We start from the raw sequence: 19,625 nt of genomic DNA on the forward strand, positions 1-19,625 counted from the left end.
TGTTTTATATGCACAATCTTATTTATTTAAATAACTATTTTCTTCTTGCATTCATCAAATAGAGACGTAACTCCAGCATATAAAATCTAGAAGACGTAACTTCTGTCTAACGTGTTATAGGAGACGTTACTCCCGTTTAGCGAACGATAGGAGACGTCACTCCCGTTTAGCGAGATCTAAGGAGACGTCACTCCTCTAACAATTTATCTAAGGAGACGTCTGTCACGCCCCCGTTTTGGAATATAAGGGGAACGCAAACTTGAGTTATAAATCATCTCTATAATTTAAAACATGTACACATTTTTCCAGGAATAACGCATGGCTATATTTCATTATATATATATATATATATATATATATATATAATAGTTCTTTAATTATTACATCATATTTCTAGGAATTCAAAATAAATATGTACAATACAAAAGTTAGACCGGTCTTTATCGATCTATTGCTCTTAAGGTTGGGTCTATGCCATCCATAAAGAAAAGACTCCGATCTACAGTGTCATCTGAAAAGATTGGGAGAAAAAGGGGTGAGTTTGACAACTCAGTAAGGAAGACACAACAACAAAAGTGTAATTTTCTTTTCAGAAATTCTAAATAGAATTCAAATAATTTAGCAAGTAAAGAAACAGTTAAATGACATACAATTATATCAAATGTAGAATGGTGCATGAATCATTTATGCAGCTTGTAAGTTTTAACCTTCCTTGGTCCAATATCCGCTAATTAACCATGAGCTGGGCACGTTTGGCTCGTCCTAAAAGATGACTATGACTCATCTTGTCGTCACAGGGAAGAGCTGTACCGAGTTGGGAACTTCCCTAGGTGAAGGCCACCCGGTCGGTAGCCCACACTTTCGTCCTTCTGTGTGGTTGTCATGCTACCCACATTACACATAGCACATAACACATATATGATCTGGATCGTCTATAACATGGTACCGCGGAGGTAAAACTGTGTGCACATATAACATGTACTATGAAATCATCAACCTTTGCTCATATGGTGCACATATAACACATATACTATGATATCATCAACCTTTGCTCATATGGTGCACATGTAACACATATACTATGATATCATCTTTATTCATATGGTGCACATGTATCAAATATAAATCAAGTATGATCACATGAGATTTCAATCACATCATATAACAAGAGCATATTTATAATGGTAATATAAAAAGACAAGTAATATTAAAAGAGTTGAAAGAGTTTAGAAAATTCCCGACTTTTTCTTTGAAAAAGTTTTATTAAAACTTTGCCGGGATTTTGAAGTAGTGTTTCCCTTACCTAGTATTTTCTGAGCTGTATTTTAGCTACCTTCTACCTAAATAAATTGCAAGAAGAAATTTAGAGAAATATTCTGAGATTGGAAACCTAAAACTTAAACTAAAGTATCATCTCCTTATTATTTCTTTTCTTTCATCAATTAATTACACACATATATATTATTTTTATAACAGATAAACATAATAGTTTACCAAATATAAATAATGAGTTTTATGTATCAAAACATATTAATAGAATAATTATTTTATTTTATTCTTATAAAATTCGGGCAAAATAACGGTATTAATATTAATAACGCCTAAAAACACTTTAAAATATTTGGACAGCATAAAAACGCTTTTGTAAAATAGTAGCTTTTTCCTCCAGCATCATAAGGCGTGTATTATAAATCTTTTATGCCACTTAAAAAAAAAAAACTTATTTTAAAACACAACTTAAATTATTAGTATTTATTAAAACCCATAAAACCACAAGCTTTAAAACAAAGCTTTATTTAATAGTAAATATTTCTTTCTTTTTTGTTTTTTTTTCCTTATCCATTGAATGTTGAGAGAAGAGCTTGTTCTTACAAAGTGAGTAAAAAAAATGACTTACGAGAGAGAGAAAAAGTGGGTCCTTTTCTTATCTTTGTTTTCTTTGCTTTTATTTATTGCTTCATTTTTCCCTTAGTAAATGAATATTTATTTTCATAGATATTCATATTTAAAAAAAATACGAGGTATTACAACGTCACTCCTCTAATAATTATTATCTTTTTGGCACAGGTAGACGTCACTCCCTACTCTGTTCTTTATTAATATTTTTGGCTCAGGCAGACGTCACTCCCAACTCTTTTATAATTAGATTCATTAATTAAAATAATAAAATATGCAAATTCCACATGCGCAAACAATTAAATAAAACAGAAATCATAACATTATGGAATTCAGCATCACCCTCAATAAATAATAAATACTTACAGTTTTCTGCTACAAAAAGAGATCCACAGGAATACTGACTGCATAGTTATATACATTTGATAATATATTAGTATAAAATACTAAGAACTTATTTTGACACTCTTATCACTTTCGACTTTTAAACTACTTAACCCAATTTCTAATGTTGCTTAGATACTATAACGGCATATAAAATAGGTTAATTATATTACCACGTATTTCGTGTGGGCATTATTACGGTATTTATTAATTAAGGACTAAAATACCCTTTAATTAAAAGGAGTATTACCACGGCGTTAACATTAAAAGCTTATATATATAATAACTCCATTAATATAAATAGTAAATTTTATATTTTAAAAGTACACAAGAGGTACAGTATAAATAATCCTTATTTTAATTTTATAAAATTTAGGTGAAATAACGAAATTAGTATTACTAATGCCTAAAAATACTTTTAGAATTTTAAGCAGTATAACAGTGCTTTTGTAAAATATTACTTTTTATTCGGACATCACGATAACGTGATTTATTATTTAAAAACGCCACTTGAAATACCTTGTCAAAATACAACTTACGACATTATAATATTTTAACTTAAAAATCATAATAACTAAGGTATATCACAAAATATATCATTTTTAAAATATACTTTACATATATATATATATATATATATATATATATATATATATATATATAGCCATCATTAAAAGCATACACACACAACACGTTTCACCCATGATTAACAAACACACCCATTTTTTTTCTCAAACACACACGTCTTTCACTCACACACACTCACATCTGCATCACACACACGTTTTACTCACACACACACGTTCCCCATTCAGTACACACACACAATTTTCTTCGATAGGGAACTTACTGAGTGTTTCTGGAATAAGCTAGAATTTGTCTTCTTGTTTGCTGGATGTTGACAGAAAGTGAGAGGGACTTTTGCACATTTTCGGCCAAATAAAGAGAGGAATTATGTGAGTTTCTTAGGCAACAAAGTACCAAGAAGAACCAAAAGAAACATAATCAACAGAGAAGAAACCGTGACTTACCGAAAGAGAGAAGGAACTTCTCAGTTTTGACGAAGACCAAGTGAAGGAGAGAAGAGGCAAGTAAAATATTTCTTCCAAGTTTTCACAGCTTTAGGTGCAGATTTTACAGGTTATACGGACTGTTCATTGTTGATTTACTGCTATTATTTTTTTTCTGGCAAATAAGGTGCTACTGTGGAAACAAAATAGAAGAGAAGAAGGTAGAGAGAGTTGATCCCTTTTTCCTTGTTGCTGCAGGCCGATTCAGAGACAAAGAGAAAGAACTCCTCTGTTTTTGCTACTGGCCGAGAGATTCAGAGAGAGTTGGAAGCTGCTGTAAAATAGAGGAAGACAGGGAGAAAGCTAGAGAATTCTGCAAAACGTAGAAAGAAAGAAGAAGAAGAAGAATGGGGCAGCTTGTGCGTGAAATGTAAAGGGGGTTGCACCTCAATTTATACATTTTTGGACGGTCAAGATCGCTTGATTTTAATCTGATCTGATGGTCAAGAATGCTACTTGGGCAGCAAGTTTGGGCTTGTAGAGGTGAGCTGGGCATTCGTGACTCATCTCAAGGGAAGGATAAAAATCAGAGAAGGAAAAGAGAGGAAGGAGTCGCACATGACTCATCAAGCTAGGGGAATAGCTAGGTGACTCATCTCATCTAAAGGAATCTCAATCATTAGATTGCATAATTTTCTTATCTATTCCTAACTAAATCTTAGCTTTTAACTAGATGCTTTGGTTCTCTTTGCAATTAAACTGGGCAGTAACTGAGCACTATCAACGTGTATGGAGGCTGGGCTGGGCTGGGTTTTTATAGAAATAAAAATGGGCCCACAAATTATTATTGTTCAATTTTCATCCAAAACAAGATACTATTTTTCGTGGGTATTTTCAGGTACTATACGGAATCTAAAAATTATGAAATTTGGAGTGTAGTTAGAGGATTTCAAGACGAACGTTGACTTTTGAATCGACCAAAACGGAGTTTGTTTGACTCTGTTTCTGTTATTCCAAAGTTTAAGATCCGTTTGAGTTTTTATCAAATTAAAACTATAAATGCTTCTAAATGAATATTTATTTTCATAAATATTTATATTTATTCTTTTACTTTATTATTAGGTCTCAAATCATATTTTAAAATATTTTATTCAATATCTTAAAATACGAGGTATTACGAATCTCCTATTCTTTCTCTCATCCCAACTCTCTTTATTTTTATGTTTTTACTTTTATGTATTTATTTTTAGAAAACAAAAAGTCAAACATCTTTTAAATTAAGTTATATTTAATCTCGAAAAACTTGATAACAACACCTACGCAGTCCTTGAGATTCAACACCCTCAATATAGCCATATCTTCCAAAGATTTGTATTATTACGAGTGGTTAATTATTATTGATATATTTTGATAAACAAAAGATCACATCAATATGGACAGTGTCTCATTTCATGCCATGTGTTGGTCACAAGCTTCTAGAAGATGTCCATGAAGATTCCATGCAATTTTCAAATCAGAACAGCTGGTTCCTGTGCAATCGTCCGGAGGTGTCCGGACGCTCCACAATGTCTAGAAGCTTCAACGTTGCAGCTGTCCGGACGACCGAGCTACACCGTTCGGACGCTAGGTCAAGCTACTTCGAGTTCGACACGGAGTTGGATTTCAGACGACACTATTTGGGAAGGTTCTACTAGACGTTCAGACGATGTGGCAACACGTCCGGACGCTACCTAGTGTTCTAGAATATTCTGGAATATTTCAGGTCTCCTTTACGGATGCAGAGAGCAGTGACAGCATTGACCGTCTGGACGCTCGGTCAAGCTGTCCGAAAGCGGTCCTGTTTTGGGAAGAATTGTACTATTCTGGAAAGGGGTCGCAGAAGACCATCCAGACGTAGTTAAGACCATTCCTAGTAACCTCATCAAATTTTACTTACCAAAATAGATAAAAACCACTTTTCTCTATTCTGGTGAGCTATTTTTTTAAAATTCTTTCAGCAACCTCATCATTTTAACTATTCATTATCACTATTTCATTTAAATAATATTTTTTTAGATTTCTTTATTCTTTCTCTATTTAATCTTTTTATACAACAAGCTACCAAAAACCATCATCTTGAGATTAGATCATTGCTAAGAAATTTACAAAAGTTTTCATTTGCTTTTCAACCAAATTCAAGAAAAAAAAGAAAGAAAGAATAGATAAATGAAAAAACCACAAAATTTATCTCAGGGACAAAGAAACCTTCATGTCTATGAAATAAAGACATCATCGTGTGAGAGAGATGGGAGGTCAGAGAAGAAAATTGAAGAAAAAAGGAAAAAAGTGTGCTGATCGTGTGAGAGAGAAAGGAGAAACAAAATTGGTGTGAGAATTGGTGAGTGAATATTACTCACCAAAATTGGTGAGTATTTTCACTCACCAAAACTTTTTGGTTAAAGTGGTGAGACTGCTGTGAGTGATTTTTTAGTATTTTCATCAAAATGGCTCACCAAAATAGCGGCTACTAAGAATGCTCTAAGTAACCGTTTGGACACTACTTGCCAGAGTCCAAATTTGAACGGAATTAGGTTTTCTGTAAGCCTATAAATAGGTGGCTCTAGGCTTGTAACTTGTAAGAATTCAATATCGAATTCCATAGTGCTTAGAGAGGGTGTTTAGGAAGAATTGAAGATCCGCTAACTCTCTAGTCATTGCCAGTGTATGCTTAACTGTTCGTGTGAAGTCTATCTTAGGGGTTGGCTCTAAGGTAAAGGATTCCATTGAAGACCTCTTTCAAGTAGGAGACTTGGTTGGAAAGCGTTCATGATGGGTTTCAAAGTCATTGGGACGATCGCTACATCAGGGTATGTGAGTGTTAATTTCTATGTACTAACTTTGTCTTCAGAATAGTGGATATCCTGGGTTTGGCTGCCCCGAAGTGGTTTTTCTCTTCACATAGTTTTCACTTCGTCAATAAAAAAATTGTCTCTTTTAAATTCCGTAGTTTAAATATTTTGTTGCACACTATCACACACTTGATATATTAAAAGTCATATTTTATTTTCATTTGGTATCAAAGCTTGGTACACTCTGTTAAGATTTATTTATTGAGTGTAATCTTTTTGACTTCTATTTTTCTATAATTTTTCAATATATTCATTGCATTCCTACCTTTGATGGCACAAATTATGGGTATTAAAAAGCTCGTATGTGCTTCTTTTTAAAAAATTTTGATGTTTGGCAAATTGTAGAAACTGGTTGAATTAAACTAGAGGCTACAACTGCCGAACTATCTGTTTCTCAAGATAGTGCACGACTTTCCAATGATAAAGCCCTCCATGCTCTATGTCAAGCGCTTTCCTCATCTGAACTCGTAAGAATTTCAAATTGTGAATCTACTAAAGAAGCATGACAAATCTTAGAAACAACATATGAGGACACCAAACTTGTTAAATCTGCCAAGCTCCAGATGTTGATTTTTAGATTTAAAGAAATTAAGATGTTAGAGAATGAGACATTCGGTGAGTTTTACACCAGGATCAACGACTTGAGAAACTCGATGGTGAGTCTTGGGAAGAGGCTCTTTGATGTAAAACTCATCAAAAAGATTCTAAGATCTTTGCCAGAACGTTTCAGGATCAAAATGACTTTCATTGAAGAAAGTAAGGACTTAGATTCTATAAAGATTGAAGAGTTAGTGGAATCTCTTCAAACTTATAAGTATTCCCTACCCCCAGTCAAGAAAGCGAAGGGGATGGCCTTCATAACGACTAAAAGCAGAGTCTCCTCTGATGAAGACTCAAACAATGAAGAAGAAGACGAATTAGCCATGATCCCCAACAGGATCAATAAATTGATGAAGACTGATAAATTCATCGAAGGACTGAGGGAAACTCCTTGTGAAGCCGAGCCAGAAGACGAAGGATCCTAAAGGTCATAGATGCTGTGAGTGCTCCAGCTTTGGGCACATGAGAATTGAATGTGCAAATCTTAAGCAGGCTAAGGGGAAGGCCTACAATGCAACTCTCAGCAATTAGTTTGAGAAAGAAGAAGAATCTCCTGAAAATTTTCTAGTCTTTGTGGCTCCATATGAAGACCTGGACGATCTTCACTACTCTGAGCATAGTGACGAAAAGAGACCAATATGAAGACAGAAAGAGACACATTACTTCAGAAGATCACGGACTTGGAAGATAAACTGATAGATGCACAGTTAGAATTGGAGAAGTTCTCAAACAACAAGCTAGCTCAGATGCTAATAGGTCAGAAGTGCTCATCTGACAAAATTGGTCTCAGGTATGTAGCTACTTCTAGAACTGTATTTGTGAAGCCTTCAGGTTCAGAGCCTCAGAATGACAAAGGTAAGGCTATTATGGTTTCTTATGAGAATGGTAATACTACACCTATGAAATCTGAGCATTCTACATAGAGAAGCATACCTACATGTCATCGTTGTGGGATGGTGGGATATATTAGACCAAATTGTGGTCAGTTAAAATTCCCAGGAACTTGGAATAAGAAGAATGCTCCTAAGAAGGAAAAAGATGTTGAAGAATATTCCAAGACAAAATATGTTCCTCCACCTAAGAGACAACCCACTCAAAATTTTGTCCCTACTTGCCATCACTGTGGGTTGAGCGGTCACATCCGACCCAAGTGCCCACACGTACTTGTTCAGAGGTCTAAAGTGAAGAAGGAGTTGCCAAAGAAAGATTCTGCTAGCACTAAACCTCCTAGGAAGCATCAGGCTCAGAGGAAACTATTGAGGTATGCTCCACCAGTGCACAAACTCCCATATGTCACCAATGTGGAGTTAATAGTCATGTTAGACCCAGAGGTCCTTAGCCTCAGAAGGACCCACATAGAAAGCCTGGACCTCATGCAAGATATCCTACTCTAAGACATCAGCGACAACAGCAGAGGTTTGTTCCTGTAAAATAGGCCCGGTTGCCAAAGATATAACAAATCCCAACATCATGAGGAAAAGCAGTAGACGCCTAAAAAGGATCTATCCTATGAAGAATTGCCCATTGCTGGTAGCTTTATTGAGAGCTTAATCAAATATATGGAATTGCAGCTGAATGATGGAATACAAGATAGGCACACTCACTTCCCAAGGGGGAGCGAACCCACCTAGTAGGTGAGGTCAAACATGCCTAGGATTGTGGTTCTTAAATCTTAGTGCATGTCAGATACACTTGCATTGCATGTTTTATACTGTCATATCATGTGCATACTTTCCATATTTGTTATGGATCCATTTTGTCTATCCCTATATAGTTTCTCTTGTTTCTTGAGAAAATTCTGCAGGTATTTCATGGGGATGACAGACAAAGCACGTCGAGCGACTGTTTTTCTGTCTTGGTATAGGTAAATCTCTCTCCTTGAGGTCAGGTTTGCCCTTACCCTACATGCTTGGACTGATTGTCTTTTCTTTTCCTTTTATGCATGCTAATTTTTTTTATTTTTTTATTTTTAAAAAAAAAAAAAAAAAAAAAAAAACAAAAGCAAAGGGGTAAGGTGCAAGGTTTTTCTTTTTAGTCTTTCAGCTATCTCATGGATCTTTATCTGCTATCTCAGCTATTTGTGCTTTGATAGAATATGCCTACATATTATTAAGATTCTAAGTCTGATTTGTGCTAAGTTTCCCTGTTGCTTTTCTCATGCAGTGAAAAATGTGCACTATCCAAGGCTCCCTTAAGAACATTTTTTTTTTTTTTTTTATCTCTGATTTTCCACTTCTGAAAATACTTCTAAGAGAGATTTTTTGCTAAGACAGTCAAATTAACCAACTCACTAGTTGAACCTAGATCTCAGAAATTCTGGCTTTCTCTCTAGGTTGCAACAAAAAAAAGATACAAGTAGTTATACTTCTGAGCTTATTGTTATATGAATAAATTCACTGCTTCTGTGCTGACTCAGCTATTAATCTTGTCCTTCATGGTGCAAGTAAAAAGAATTATAGTGTTGCTTCTTAAGGGAAGAGTATCAGATGAGGGTAACTAGGCCCTAGTAAGATAAGGTTTGACTTTTGACTGATTTAATTATGAATTTCTCTCTTACTTAGAAAATTCAGTTGCTTTAAATCATATCAGCGAATATCATACCTTATTGAGAAAATCTTCACACACACACTCGCATTGCATGAGTTAAGTTGACTATTGAAAAATTTCTATCTACAGAGAAATTTATGCTCATTGATTACTTGACTTTTCTTTATATGTTTACGTATTTTTGACGAGCTATCTGACTATTTTCTCAGGTTTAGATACATGTGTGTGCTGAATTCTTATTAAAGCCCTAACCTTGTTATCTTCCTTTATTTGTTTCTTTGGAAATGTTTGATTATGATTTTTCTCTGAATACTCTATTTACCCTTTGTCCCTTTGAGACAAAAAAGGGGTAGTATTTTTTATTTTTGGACCTGGAATGTATTTTCAAACCGGTCAAGTAATTTTTGTTCCAGAATAGACAAATGGAGAGTTTGTTAGTACTTTATATTAGCAACATTCTGGTTGACAAAAACACTTTATGTAACAGTTGACTTTTAACTGGATTATCGGTTCTATTTAGAATCTTCATGTAATATGGACAGTGCCTTATTTCATGTCATGTGTTCGTCACAAGTTTCTAAAAGATGTCCATGAAGATTCCATGCAATTTCCAAGTCAAAGCAGCCGGTTCCTGTGCAACTGTCCGAACGAGCCTTTGAAGGCGTTCGGATGCCTCGCAATGTCTAGAAACTTCAGCGTTTCAGCTGTTCGAACAACCGAGCTACACCGTTTGGACGCTAGGTCAAGCTACTCTGAATTCGACACAGAGTTAGATTTCAGACAACACTATTTGGGAAGATTTTGCCAGACGTCCGGACGACGTGACAACATGTCCAGACGCTACCACTACAAAAAATTTGCTTATTAGCAACCAGCAAATTTGGCCGCTAATAATATTATTTTGGCCGCTATTAATCAATAGCAGCCAAATTTGGCTGCTAAAGAGTAGATGTTAATAATCCGACGCTAAAGACTATTAGCGGCCACATTTTTGACTCGCTGCTAATAATTGTTTTATAGCGGCGAACTTGGTGGCCGCTAAAAATAATTTTACCCGCCGCAATTTTTTATTAACTGAGTCCAAGAGTTGCCGCTAATAGTTAAAAATAGTCTAATATTAGTGGCCACACATATGTGGCCGCTAATAGTATTAAATTTTTTTAAAAAAAAAAATAATAATAATAAATTTAAATTGTCGCCTCTAATACTATTAAAAATTCAAAAAAAAATATTTTTTTGAAAAAAATATTTTTGGGTATAATTACAAATGAAAAGCTAATTCAAATAAAATATGCAAACAAACAAACCTAGTAGGAAATAGGAAGCAAACAATTCTATAAAACTCCTAATCTATCCAAATTGACGTGAAATATACACAAGATCTGCTAGTGTAACAATTTGCAAGGTAGTCAAAATATAGATGCAATCTAACCAATTGTCAGATCATCAACCCAAACTTGTAGAGGGACTAGAGAAGGAAGTTATCGATCATATGAAAAACCACATCAGCCCCATCCCAATTCAACTAATAGGTCTTCCCCTAAAAAAAAAACACAGAAAAATCAAGCATTTGTTAGTGACCAGTACTTCGACCATATTTTACATATTATGCCTCGAGTTTTTGAATATTTCAGCTATCCAAAAAGAATGAATAAATTAAAAAAAGGAAAACAAAAGAGAATTAAAAACAAGAAAACAAAAGAGTGAATAAATAAGGTACTATACAACCTCTCTCAATCAATGACATCAAAGTTAAACTGTCCTATTAAATGATTTGTAACATCACAAGAACAGAGAGAATGTCCCACTAGTTCAAAAGAGAGGTGCTCATAACACAAGTCAAAAGAAACACAATATATGTGTTTGGATTCCCGACCTTTTACACAACACGTGGAGGTGCTCCAAAAAAATCAAACCACCAGATATATGTTTTTGTATATCAAGTACTGCAAAGTAGTTGATATAAACACATGAAACAATTCCACTGTTTGCTATATATGAAAATATTGGTAACATATACTAAAATAGTCTGATCACAAAAACAACTCTAAACACAACCAGATACAATATCAGAGAGGACACCAATATTTAATATACCTCTCACAATAAGCCACCAAGATCTGATGGACATGGGAAGGTATAGTTTTGCTGAACTACTACATTGGTTAAACAAAGACAGGACAATCACCCCCTCATTAATTACATTGTGCTTTAAATTACATTCCTTTGTGCTATCTTCACTGGTCCATCTAGGAGTTGGTCACCTATATTTGAAGATCTCTTTGTGAAGGTCCTAGGGTAACTTTGAGAGAGTAAGACTCTATGAGGGAGAATCTTATTTGGGACAGTTCCTATGCATAATTAGGAATATGTAATTAAGTCTCACCAATTCATCGACAAGGCCAAATGCTCTTTGTTAATATTACTGGCCTCATTCTGTTTGGACAAAATCACTTGCGTGTATAGATGCTGTTTTATCAGGGATTCCACCATTTAGAATGATGTCAGAAGATTCTGCACTGCTTTCAAGATAGAAGTTTTTGGTTCCTTGCCAGCCGTCCGGACGATCGTGCCATCCCGTCCGGACGCCCATCTGACCACTGTTCCATCCGTCCGAACGACGTGCCATACCGTCTGGACGCCAGTCAGACCAAGCATCATCCGTTCGGACGACGTGCATTTTCCGTCCGAAGCTCTACTATATCGAGAAGCTACTGTTCCAGCCTGTATCCGTCCGGACGTCTCAGCAGCCCGTCCGGACGCCTCTCAGTGATCGATTAGCTTCTGATTCTTTCCAAGTTCAGAATAAGGGAAGATTGATATACCCGTCCGGACGCGCACATATATAAGGCAAGAATCGCAATTCAAATATCACCGTCCGAACGTCAGTCAGCCTTGGTCTGGACGCGCATGCAACTAATATGGAAATTGCCGATTCGACTTCAACCGTCCGGACGAATGCCTATCATGGTCCGGACGCGCGCATAGCAGATATGAAAATTGCGTGTTGAAGTTCAGCTGTCCGGACGCTCATCCCCCATGGTCCGAACGCGCGAAACCTTATAAGGAAATTACTTGCAGCCATTGCAAGTGTACTGTTGCTGCGCTACATCTGAAATCTATCTTAGGGGTCGGCCCTATGATAAAGGATTCCATTGAAGACCCCTTCAGGTAGGAGACCTGGTTGGGAAGCGTTCGTGTTGGGTTTCACGTTAGAGAGCAAGGTACGACCACTGCATCGGGTATATGTGAGTGCTACTATCTTGTATCTAGCTTTGTCTTATGAATAGTGGATATCCTGGGTTTGGCTGCCTCGGAGTGATTTTTCTCTTAATTGAGTTTCCACTTCGTCAACAAAAATCTCTGTGTCATTTAATTTCCCCATTATTATTTGTGTTAACACTTTGTGCACACACTTGTGGTTTAGAAGTCAATTTCCGTTTTTTCACTCTTCAATTCAACTGGGTGTCTTTTCTTCACTCTTTAGGGATGTGACAACTTGCTATCACAGTTAGTTTGTGTGTTTCTTCTTTTCTGTTTTTGGTGGTGGGAACCTCACACCCAACCTTTTTTCTTGCTTAATATTAATTTAAACAAAAAGAAAGGCGAACCCGTACAAGTATTTGAGTGCATGTTAACTTTTGAAGAAAAAATAGTGTAAGAAAAGTATCCTTGTACAATCCAATAATTTAGGATGTATAATCTATTGATGATAACTTATGCATATATGAGTGATACTCACCAATACCGGGATGTTGGGATCTTGTTTGTGACATAGGAGCTCAGCATGCATTGAGGGCGAATACCCCATTGAGCAACCCATGTACTTCCAGAAGGTATAATCACCATCAATATTGTTGGCTAAGAAAAGAACTATTTATGAGTTTACGCCAGATGGAATTCTGCCAGGAGAAAAACATACAATTCAGGATATAGTTTATCATACATCAAAATAAATTCTTTTTGATAAGTAATAAGCCAATCTCATTAAATGCGTGAGACGCCCCTTCAAAAGAAATTATACTCACTAAAAAAAGCAGCTACTTTTAGAAACAGAATTTGATTTCATGAATTAAACTCAAAAAGGAAGAAAGAATATATTACACCCAGAATGATCATATATGCAACAGAACCCCTTTGAATGACCTCATACAGAAGTTTGGACACACAAAGACTTGTTCTTTTTGCTCACTCAGTGAGCATATTAACATACGACACATATTTTATGGGATTCACTGCAACTAATTCCAGACCTGTTTGTTTTGGAATCTTGTACATCATATACACAGCTGAATAATCACATTGATTGGTCTCAAGATAATATGAAATCTATGGATCATTAATCAAACCATAAACCATATTCAATACAATCTATGAATATTTACATGTACGTGATAAATAATAATCATAAAAGGAATACATGTAAATAGTTTATATGCCCAATGCTCATTAATAAATTAGTGAATAAACAACTTTATTCAATTTAAATCAAAATGTATTACAAAATAATTAGAGTTTAGGGCACTATCCCTAACCGATTAAACACATTTTTAACAAAACATGACTTGGTGCACATTTAGACATGGTAAGAACGGTATATGGGAGTCCCCTGGGTTTACAAAGTTACTCCAAATGAGCAAGAACTAACAAATCATTTAGTCCCAAACCTAAATTTTAGGGACGTGGTCTCTGGTTCCCGAGTAAGTGCAGGCACAAACTTCTACAATTTTGGCTAAGATTACAAGACAAGTCCAAAATATCAGAGGTAGCAAGCCAGTAGATAGTGTGTGACCTTTTGTTTCGAGATTGAGAATAACTTCAATTCGGCTGTGGCAGAAAATAAGCATTGTTTGTCCACCAATAAAAAATTGACACATAAGCTTGGAGCAAGAAAATTATGTACAAACAAAACACCCAATTTTTTTTTCTCTTTGCTGTGAAATGAAGATCGAGGGAGAGAGATGAGAGATGAGAGATGAGAGATGGAAACCCAGCCCCAACCACCGACCCCCGACCCCGACCCAGCCCCAACCACCGAACCGGCGTACCCATGGAAGCCGGGCCACCACGGGGCCGACCCGAGATGAAGAGATCGAGGGAGAGAGATGAGAGACCCAGACCCAACCACCGACCCCCGACCCAGACCCAGACCCAAACAATCAAACCGGCGTTCGACCCCGACCCCGACCCCGACCACATCACCGTTCGACCTCGACCACGTAGCCAATGGACCAAATCTGAACCACCAGAGGGGTGAGAGGGGAGAACGGCCGTCGAAAGGGAGAGATTCCGGGAGAGGAGGAGGCTCAGTTCGGATCTGTGGCCGGATCTCTGTCGACGGTGTCGGGAGGTCGTGGGGAAGAGGATCTGGAGGCTCGCCGGTGGTCGCCGGATCTCTGTGGCCGGATCGCTGTGGCTGGATGACCGGCTGTCCGGCGACGGGGAAGAGGCAGTCGGCTGACGGGTTGGGTTGAGGAGATTCGGTTTTTTTTTTCATATTTTTTCAGTCCAGGCGGACGTGCGGTGATTTGGGGCGGATTAGGGGTGGACCGGCGGACCGGCTGACGGGCGGACGGCGGATGGGCGGCGTTGGGTGGACGTGCAATGGGATTTTTTTTTTTTGTTTTGGAATGTTGGATTGTTGGTACTGTTGTGAGAGGATTTTCTCCACGAGGCGGACGTTCGGTGATTTGGGGCGGATGACCGGCGGACCGGCGGACGGCGGATGGGCGGCGTTGGGCGGACGTGCAGTGGCGTTGGCGGACGTGCAGTGGGCGTTGGCGGACGTGCAGTGGGATTTTTTTTTTTTTTTTGGTTTTGGAATGTTGGTACTGTTGGGAGATGATTGCCTACTTCACCAAAATTTTCATTTTTTTGCATTTTTTTGCTTTTAGCTGATGTGTCAAGTGATAATTGGTGGGCATAAAACCCCTCTTTTCTGCCACTGCCGGATAGAAGGGGCTCTCTTCGAGATTAGGAATTGTAATATATCTTTTTTCATATCCAGACCAGCAACAAATGTTAACATAATACACTGAATTTTATTTTTAGCTCAGCAAGATACAAAACCCAAGACCTAACCCACTCTCCATTCACAACTCACCAGATATAACCGACGATTTCTTTGGTTTGAGCCTGATAGACCTCGATGGTTTTGCAATCTTCGCCAAAAATCCGATCTACGAAACAGAAATTTGCGAAGTTTTAAAATAGAATGTCAGGTCTAAAGGGAAAAGGAAAAATTGAGAGAGAAATAATAGAATGTCAGGTCCCATATATCACGTTTTTCTTCAGATTTTCGGATTGTAAAATTGAGAGGGAAAATTACACTCCGTTTTTCTTCTCCTTCTCTTTCTTCCGCGTCATCTTTCTCTCAGGTCTGCATCGTCTCTTCATCTCGGGCTCTCTCTCCAACTCTATGTCTCTCCTTCTCTCGATCTCTGCATCTCTCTCTCGGGTTGTCTCTCGCTCGGTCTGGATCTCTCGGCATCGTCTGTGTTTGTGAGGTTTAGAGGGTGTTTAGGGATTTAGGGAAAGTAAGGGAAGAGGGGCAGGAGATTAGAACAAGAAAAAATTTGGCAAAAATTCATAAGTCGCGCCAATTTGGGCGAAAATTTGGACAATTTTATATTAGCGGCCACAATTTTAATTGCCGCTATTGACCCCATTTTTTTTAAAAAAAAAAAAAAAAGGGAAGAAAGAAAGAAAGGCAATTGTCCAATAAAATATAAAAACTAGTTTGCAAAAATTAAAAAGAATAAAACTTGAAAAAAAAAAAAAAAAAAGAAGAAGAAGAAAAGAAAGAGGGCCACCCCCTTATCGATCGGACTAGTACATATAATCAAATTAGAGCCGTTTTAAAAACGAATCTAATTTGAGCCAATTTTTGAAAACGGCTCAAATTAGAGCCATTTTTAAAGCGGCTCTAATTTGAGTCGTTTTAATAAAAACGGTTCGAAATGGAGCTTTTTGATCAAAACGGCTCTAATTACAGCCATTTTAACAAAACAAAAAAAAAAGGGTCTCACATAGATCGTACCACGATCGAAAAGCTACTTACCCAAAAATCGGATAACCACTGTTTAGGTTTCGGAAAAACCCCTCTCTGGTGTCGCCAGCGTCAGCCGTGACCTGCCGGTGTCAGTGTCCTCCACAGCGGTGGCCGACCCACCAGAAACTTCTCCCTCTCCCTCGATCTCCCTTGACCTCTTTGATCTCCCTCTCCCGATCTCTCAATCTCCCTCTCTCGGCTTCTCAGGAAAAGGAACAAACAAAAGAGGGAAGCAAGAAGAAGAAAAAGAAAGAGAGAAAAGAAGTAGGGAACTTCGAAATATTTTGATAAAAAACAAAGGGGGCTTGCGCGGGACACGGATTTACACGAAAATTCGTGTTCCACGCGCCCCCTCAAATATATATATATATATATATATATATATATATCTTGGTTTATATGTATTATGATCAATCGCACGTTAGATCAAATAAATAACTGTGTCAAGTTTGATTGATCGAACATTCGTATCACAATAGATCGGACCGATGCACTAGGATGAATTAGATATTCCATCAAACCTTCAATTGTGTCAAGTTTGATCAATTAGACTAATGCACTATGATTGATCGCACGTTAGATCAAATCGATAATTGTGTCAAGTTTGATTGATCGAACATTCGTATCACAATAAATCGGACTGATGCACTAGGATGAATTAGATATTCAATTAAACATTCAGTTGTGTCAAGTTTGATCGATCATTTGATTGTATCACGGTCGATTAGATTAATGCACTAGGATTAATCGGAGTAATACACCAGGATCGATCAGAGTAATACACCAAGATCGATTAGATGATTCTATCGATCCTATCATGATCGATCGCACGTTAGATCGAACCAATAACTGTGTCAAGTTTGATTGATCGAACATTCGTATCACAATAGATCAGAACGATGCATTAGGATGAATTAGATATTTGATCAAACCTTAAATTGTGTCAAGTTTGATCGATTATTTGATCGTATCACAATCGATTAAACTAATACACTAGGATCGATGAGACTAGAGCACAAAGATGATTAAAAAATCCAAAGCATATTATATCACGGTTGATCACAAGCAAGGAATTAGATCTTGTCATTTCCTTCAAAATTGTATTTTGAGCTGCCATCAATTAATTAGTGACTTCAGTAATTTTAGTATTGAGCACCCATGCAAGATAAAGTTTGAGTCAACGGAAATGGAAAAATCCTCAACATTCCGCAACTTATAGTTGTACCTAGACTTTGTAAGAAAAAACGAGAATAACCTTCTATGGATAGGGGAGAAATGACAAGACCCTTTGATTTTGTATAACAAATGATCGTTTAAAATTAATTGTTCAACAACCAAATAATTTAGATGTAAAATTGAATCTTTACTAAAAATTGAATAGAATGGTCCATTTATAATAATAAAAAAAAAACTTTACAAAAACTACACTAAAAGAATATTTTTTTTTCTAAGCTATATATATATATATATATATAAAAGAAAAGAAAAAAAAAAGTAGATGAAAGCATTTTAGTCTTTATTTAAAATGTCACATCAGTTTGTAAACTTGTGTTTGTAAAAGTGGAACTAAATTTTAAAAATATTATTAGCGGCCACTTATAAGAGGCCATGTGCCACCTTGTGAGTGATTGGGAGAAGATGGGGTAATCTTCTCCTAGCCATTCCGGTGGTGACATGTGGCAATGGAGATTACATGTTTATTTTAATGCTCAGACTTCCATAAATTATACTAGGACCCCATAATATTAAAATCCTATCTTTTAGTAATTAATATGCATGTAACCCCACATTTGATCTAGTTATATTTTATCTATACAATTAATTGTTTATTCTATTAAGAGACATTATTATTATTATTATTATTATTATTATTATTATTATTATTATTATTATTATTCTAATTCTATTATTTTATCTTAAATTTATTTTATTTCAATAATACAAATATTATCAGTTAGAATATAATTATTAATCACATCTATTTAATAAATAAAATTTATTCATTGTTAAATATTTTATTTATTTTTTTAATCTTTACAATTAATTACTAATTAATTAATTTTTCGAAGCGATAGAATGAGTCTGGATTAAATCCTCCACAACGGGCACCGGAAACTTTGAGGGTGAACTGCAATCGATTTTGTCCACTCAATGCTTGAATATCTTTCCTTTCTTGTATATCCAAAATGTATTCTGAGGTGGCATCAAATCGACCATGACTTTCCCATGGTACTTGTGGGATCGATGCCATGGATAACCATTATGATGTTCTCCATACATGGGCTGCCACATGCACACTAATGATGTCAACCCACGAAGCCCTAAAAGTATCCCGCCGTGGACTTGTAGTGCCCTTAAAATTGATTGGTAGTTCTTAATACCACTAAAATTATTGAGGATATTTTAAAAAAATTCAAAAAAAATTAAAGGTTCAATCCAAAACCATAATGAAATTCAACTGTTCAGAAACATGGTAAAAAACTATTCTATGTCTATCCAAATTAAGGGTAAATAAAAACCCAGCAACATATCTTTCACGTGTCTGGTCGACACAATTGAAATACATAGGAGAAATTGCTGTAGTTGGAAATTGTGTTGGTTTGTCTCTTTTATGCGGTCCTTTTTCTAGATTCTAACAGTGTTTTTACCGTTCATACCAATTTTTGGTGATTAATGTTACAGGTCTGATCAAGTGGGAATGTAGTTGAATTTATCTTGATCTGTTTTCTTTTCACTTTTGAAATCGTCTTGTAGGTCCCTTTGAAAGGACCGAGTCATTTATTTGTCACATTTCTTATCTTTTGAAAATATCTCAGCGTTGTTTTAATTTGGTTTGGGTCTATTGTCGGGGAACCCACCTCTTTTTCATTATTAGGCTTGCCCACTTCTTCCTTTTGAGTTAAAAGTGGGAAGGATCCTCTCTTTTAACCCTCTTTCTTATTCAATTAGAAGAATAGAAGAGAAAAATAATAATAATAATAACCCAAAATCTCAAAAAGAGAAACACAATTTATCAAGAAAGATTACAAGCAAACTAAAATCAGCAAGCCGGTTAATAGCCTCTGCTGCTCATTATAAACACAGCATATGGACATCAAGGAGCACCTCTCCTAAAATTAATGTTCAAGCCATTTCTATTCAGCAAGAGAACAAGCTCAGATATCATCATCAGGTTTTCCTTTTATCTATTTGTCCATTACTCAAGACTAATGGTAAGCAGAAAAAACCTCTCACTATGTCAGCTTTACC

General features: G+C 36.2%; 1 long non-coding RNA gene across 2 annotated transcripts; it reads right to left on the reverse strand.

Moving 5' to 3' along the window:
• Nucleotides 1-322: 322 nt before the first annotated feature.
• Nucleotides 323-15,767, reverse strand: LOC133854906 (uncharacterized). 2 transcript variants are annotated; one of them, XR_009896883.1, is made up of 4 exons: nucleotides 15,654-15,767; nucleotides 15,429-15,504; nucleotides 13,068-13,227; nucleotides 323-511 (listed from the first exon to the last, which is right to left on the reverse strand). It is a non-coding gene; the product is annotated as an uncharacterized LOC133854906 (long non-coding RNA). The 2 variants fall into 2 exon arrangements; XR_009896882.1 differs by lacking the exon at nucleotides 323-511 and adding an exon at nucleotides 10,587-10,865.
• Between the last annotated feature and the right edge of the window lie 3,858 nt (nucleotides 15,768-19,625).

Source organism: Alnus glutinosa, chromosome 13 (genome assembly GCF_958979055.1).
Source record: "Alnus glutinosa chromosome 13, dhAlnGlut1.1, whole genome shotgun sequence".
In the NCBI taxonomy this organism is placed as follows: domain Eukaryota; kingdom Viridiplantae; phylum Streptophyta; class Magnoliopsida; order Fagales; family Betulaceae; genus Alnus; species Alnus glutinosa.